The sequence below is a fragment of the Silene latifolia genome, chromosome 10 (assembly GCF_048544455.1).
Source record: "Silene latifolia isolate original U9 population chromosome 10, ASM4854445v1, whole genome shotgun sequence".
NCBI lineage: Eukaryota > Viridiplantae > Streptophyta > Magnoliopsida > Caryophyllales > Caryophyllaceae > Silene > Silene latifolia.
The window spans coordinates 110731488-110736796 of record NC_133535.1 but is presented as its reverse complement, the minus strand read 5'-3'; the positions used below and the strand labels follow the sequence as shown (position 1 = coordinate 110736796).

Genomic DNA, 5309 nt, shown 5'->3' with positions numbered 1-5309 from the left:
ACTTCCAAAATTCCATTGAGAGGCATCTCGTGTCTTCTTGATATGGAACCCGTCCTTTGGCAAGCATCACAAGCCATCACGAAATTTTTGGCATCTTGAAACATAGTTGGCCAATAGAAACCGGATTGCAACACCTTAGCAACGGTCTTGGATGGTCCATGATGACCACCATAAGGAGAAGAATGGCATCCTTCTAGCACCCCTTTCATATCCCATTGTGGGATACATCTCCGGAATAGCCCATCGGAGCAATGTTTGAACAAATGTGGATCATCCCATAGGAAGAACTTGGCATCATATAAGAACTTCTTCCTTTATTGATATGAAAGGTTGGGTGGCAATTCTCTTCCAACTAGGTAGTTGGCTATGTCGGCATACCAAGGAGTATTGGCTTCCAACATCATTAGAACATCGTCGGCGAAGGAATCATCAATAGGTAACTCAATACCTCCATCTTTGAACTTCAAATGGGACAAGTGATCGGCAACAACATTTTCGGCCCCCTTCTTGTCTTTAATCTCAAGATCAAATTCTTGCAAAAGCAAGATCCATCTTATCAACCTTGGCTTAGCTTCTTGTTTGGCTAGGAGATGCTTCAATGCGGCATGATCGGTATGAACAATGACTTTGGAACCAATCAAGTAAGAACGGAATTTGTCTAAGGCATAGACAATGGCAAGTAGCTCTTTCTCCGTCGTGGCATAATTGATTTGAGCCGTATCCAAGGTTTTGCTAGCATAGTAGATAGCATGGAGAACCTTGTCCTTTCTTTGTCCTAGCACGGCACCTACCGCATAGTCACTTGCATCACACATGAGCTCGAATGGCAAGTTCCAATCCGGTGATTGGATGATAGGTGCGGAAATTAAAGCCTTCTTGATCCTATTAAAAGACTCAAGACAATCATTAGTAAACACAAAGGGAGCATCTTTTAAAAGAAACTCCGTAAGGGGTTTGGCAATGTTAGAAAAATCTTTAATAAAACGGCGGTAGAAACCCGCATGGCCTAAGAAACTCCTTACACTCTTCACATTTACCGGTGGGGGTAGTTGCTCAATAACTTGGACCTTAGCACGGTCCACTTCAATTCCTCTCTCCGAAACAATATGACCAAGCACCACTCCTTCATTCACCATGAAGTGGCACTTTTCCCAATTTAACACCAAATCAACTTCTTCACAACGCTTCAAAACTTTGGACAAGTTAGTCAAACAAGCATCAAAAGAAGAACCACATACACTAAAGTCATCCATAAACACCTCCATGATAGACTCAATGTAGTCGGAAAATATGCTTATCATGCAACGTTGGAAAGTGGCGGGGGCATTACAAAGACAAAAAGGCATTCTACGGTAGGCAAATGTACCATAGGGACATGTAAACGTGGTCTTCTCTTGGTCATCCGGGTGAATGGGTATTTGGAAGAACCCGGAATAGCCATCTAGGTAGCAAAAGTATTTGTGACATGCCAACCTTTCCAACATTTGGTCAATAAAAGGTAATGGGTAGTGGTCTTTCTTGGTGGCTAGATTTAGCCTCCTATAGTCAATGCACATTCTCCAACCCGTCACAATTCTAGTTGGAATTAACTCATTTTTATCATTTTTGACTACGGTGGTTCCTCCTTTCTTAGGAACCACTTGGACCGGACTCACCCATTTAGAATCGGAAATCGCATAGATAATTCCCGCATCTAACAATTTAAGCACTTACTTTTTGACCACTTCTTGCATGTTAGGATTTAGTCATCTTTGACCTTGGACACATGGTTTATGATCTTCCTCAAGATTGATTCGGTGCATGCAAAATTCGGGACTTATGCCTTTTAAATCCTCAAGTTTATAACCAATGGCTTTCTTGTGAGACCTCAAGACATGAAGCAATTTAGCCAATTGACTCTCATCTAATTTAGCACTAATGATTACCGGACACATCCCCTCATTATCAAGAAAAGCATACCTCAAATTGGAAGGAAGGGGCTTAAGCTCGGGTTTTTGTACCTCAACATCTTGCGGTGTAGCAACCAAGCCTATAAAGTGTGAGCTCTCCTCCAATGATAGCTCCTCTCCATCCAATTCTTGCTCCAAAACATCAATCTCCTCATTTCCAATCTCATCGTCACCTGCAAATGATTCTAAAAGCAAGAGTGCCTCCAAGGGATCTTTAGACAAAGATCGAGGTGTAGAGTCTTCTATAACAATGTCAACAACATCCAAAATGTCAATAGAATAACAAGACTCTTCTATCATAGGACTCTTCATGGCACTATTCAAATTATATGTGACCTTATCGTCACCCACTTCCAATGTAATTTTACCGTTCTTGATATCAATTAACGCACCCGCGGTGTGTAAAAATGGTCTTCCCAAAATGATTGGGATTTGAGCATCTTCGGCCATGTCAATAACAATAAAATCAACCGGAATGAAAAACTTACCAACCTTAACGGAAACATCCTCCAAAACTCCCAAAGGGCGTTTTATAGAACGGTCCGCCATTTGCAATGTGACACTAGTGCATTTTAAGACTCCCATATTAAGCTTAGCACAAATAGAGTAAGGTATTACACTCACACTAGCACCTAAATCGCATAAAGCTTTATCAATTTGGTAGGTGCCAATTGTGCATGGAATAGAAAAGCTACCGGGATCTTTTAACTTAGGAGGGGACTTGTTTTGCAAAAGAGCACTCACCTCGGCGGTGAGAGCTATTGTTTCAACCTCATCAAAAGTCCTCTTCTTAGTTAAAATATCTTTCATGAACTTAGTGTAAGATGGAATTTGAGTGATTAATTTGGTAAAAGGAACGGTTACCTGTAAATTCTTCACAACTTCAATGAATTTACCGAATTGGGAATTCTTTTGATGCTTTGCCAACCTATGAGGAAATGGCACTTTGACTTTTTCCGGAATCTTTGCTTCAATATCTTTCTTTGGAGGAGCATCCTCCACTTCCTTGTCTTTCTCAACAACAACAAGTGGGTCATCCACTTTCTTGGGAATTTCTTCAATTGCCTTATCATTTGGAGAGACTTCCAACTCAACAAGTACCTCCTCATCATCTTTGGGCATGGATGGCCCATCATATTTCCTACCACTTCTTAAGGAGATAGCATTAAGGGTAGCATGTGGTTGCTCACCTTGAGGGGGTAGTTGACCCGATTTCCTTGAAGAGCTAGATGAGGCCAATTGAGCCATTTGTTGCTCCAACATTTTGATTGCGGCATTTTGAGCTTGCTCATTCTTTTGGATTTGAGCCAACAATTCCTTTTGCATACGGATTATCAAGCCCTCAAGCTTACCTCCCTCTTGGTTATTTTGTTGCGCATTTTGTTGTGGAGGTTGAGTTTGTTGGAAATTGTTTTGTGGGGGCCTTTGTTGATTTTGATACCCCGGTGGAGGGATATATTTTTGTTGTTGAGGGACATAGGCATTTTGTTGTGATGGGGTTTGTGGTTGAGGATTCAGCACATTGTTGCTTCTATAAGACATATTCGGGTGAAATCTTGAATTTGGGTTATATGTGTTTGAGAATGTACCCGGTGGATAAGCATTTTGTGCATTTTGTCTTAAAGCTAAAAAGGCATTTACCTCTTCAATGGGAGCTTGGCAATGAGCGGCATAGTGACCCGCACCTCCGCAACCTTCACACACAACGATTTGGCTCGTTGAAGACATGGCATTGACTTGTTGAATGGAATCTCTAGCATCCCTTTCCGCCAATTGTTGTTGGAGCAAAGCAATTTGAGCTAGCAAAACAGAGTTGTTAGAGGATTCTTCTTTACCTTTAGATGGCACAACTCGGGAATTGACATATTGGGCATCATGGACCGCCATAGATTCGATCGTGGCATGAGCAAGGTCGGTGTCAATTTGATCAAACCGCCCATTGTTGGCGGAATCAAGAATCCTTCGGGACTCGGCACAACATCCATTGTAGAATGTTATTGCTAGAAACCAATCATCTAGCCCATGATGTGGACATTGCCTTTGAAGCTCTTTGTACCTCTCCCAAGCCTCATATAAGCTCTCAAGAGCTTGTTGACGGAATCCGGTGATTTGGCTCCTCAAATGTTTGAGTTTTCTCCGGTGGAAAAAACTTTTGGTAAAAAGCAAGAGCCAATGTCTCCCAATTGGTGAATCCCATGGCGGTGCGGTCAAGGCTATTGATCCAAAGCTTGGCCTTGTCCTTCAAAGAGAAAGGGAAAAGTATTTCCCTTATTTGGGCTTGGGTGACGCCCGTTTGACGGATCATGGAGCAATAGTCACAAAAGTTTTGCACATGCAAATTGGGATCCTCCAAAGGACTTCCTCCAAATTTCTTCCTCTCCACAAGGCTAATGAAAGCCGGTTTGATCTCGAAGTCCGGCGCGGTGATTTGAGTGGTTGTGATTCCGGCCGGAAGCATGGCCACGGTGGGCTTTGAGTGATCGGAAAGTTTCACCATCTTTTTGGTAATAGATGGTGATGGTGGTGGAAATGATGAACTTGAAACCTCCTCCTCTTCAAGAACCTCTAGATCGTCTAAGTAAGACTTTCTAGCACTTTCAACTTGTACGGGTGAGGTGGCTTCTTTCACTTCCCTCCAAAAACGTCGTCTTCTCCTAAATGTTTTCTCGGGATCGGAATCCGGTGAAAGCAATTCTCCACTACGAGAGGACCTGGGCATAAGACAACAATTTCTAGAGAAGTGATAAGTAACGGTCTTAAGGAACAAGTGTTCCCCAAGACAAAGGAAAACAAGATAAAAATCGACAATTCAAAAAGCAATAAAACCGTTTCCCCGGCAACGGCGCCAAAATTTGATAGGTTTTTCGCGTACCTATGCAGAGATAAATTCCCTAGACACAAATTAATGTAGTATTAGGGGTCGAACTCAAGGAAACGGCAATTACGTCGTGAATTGCTATGGGTGGATTTTTATCAAGGTCGATTACGATTTGGGTTTGGTTTGTTTGGTTTGATGATTAATAAAAATTACAATGTAAATAATATGATAAAAGATAGTCTAAAGGGTTCGGGTCACTCATGCAAAGGTAAACATATAAACATGATAAACTTGGTACTAATAATCTTGTCAATTACTTAGGCTTAAAGACACCCACCTTACGGTATTAGCATCAACCATAGACCGGGTCCTAGAAAAACTCTCGTCCATGACTAGGTCGTCCTACCACACATGGTTAGTCTAATTCAATTCCGTGCCTCTCGACTTTAGAACGAATAAACAAGTTTTAATCTACGACTACGGCCGATAATCAAAGATTAAGCGTAACAAAGCAAACATGTGATGGAAGCAATTGATCAAAC

The 5309-nt window shown here is 41.8% G+C and overlaps 1 non-coding gene across 1 annotated transcript; it reads left to right on the top strand.

Moving 5' to 3' along the window:
• Positions 1-3966: 3966 nt before the first annotated feature.
• On the top strand, positions 3967-4075 carry LOC141610375 (small nucleolar RNA R71). Its single transcript, XR_012528282.1, has one exon. It is a non-coding gene; the product is annotated as a small nucleolar RNA R71 (small nucleolar RNA).
• The last annotated feature ends 1234 nt before the right edge of the window (positions 4076-5309 follow it).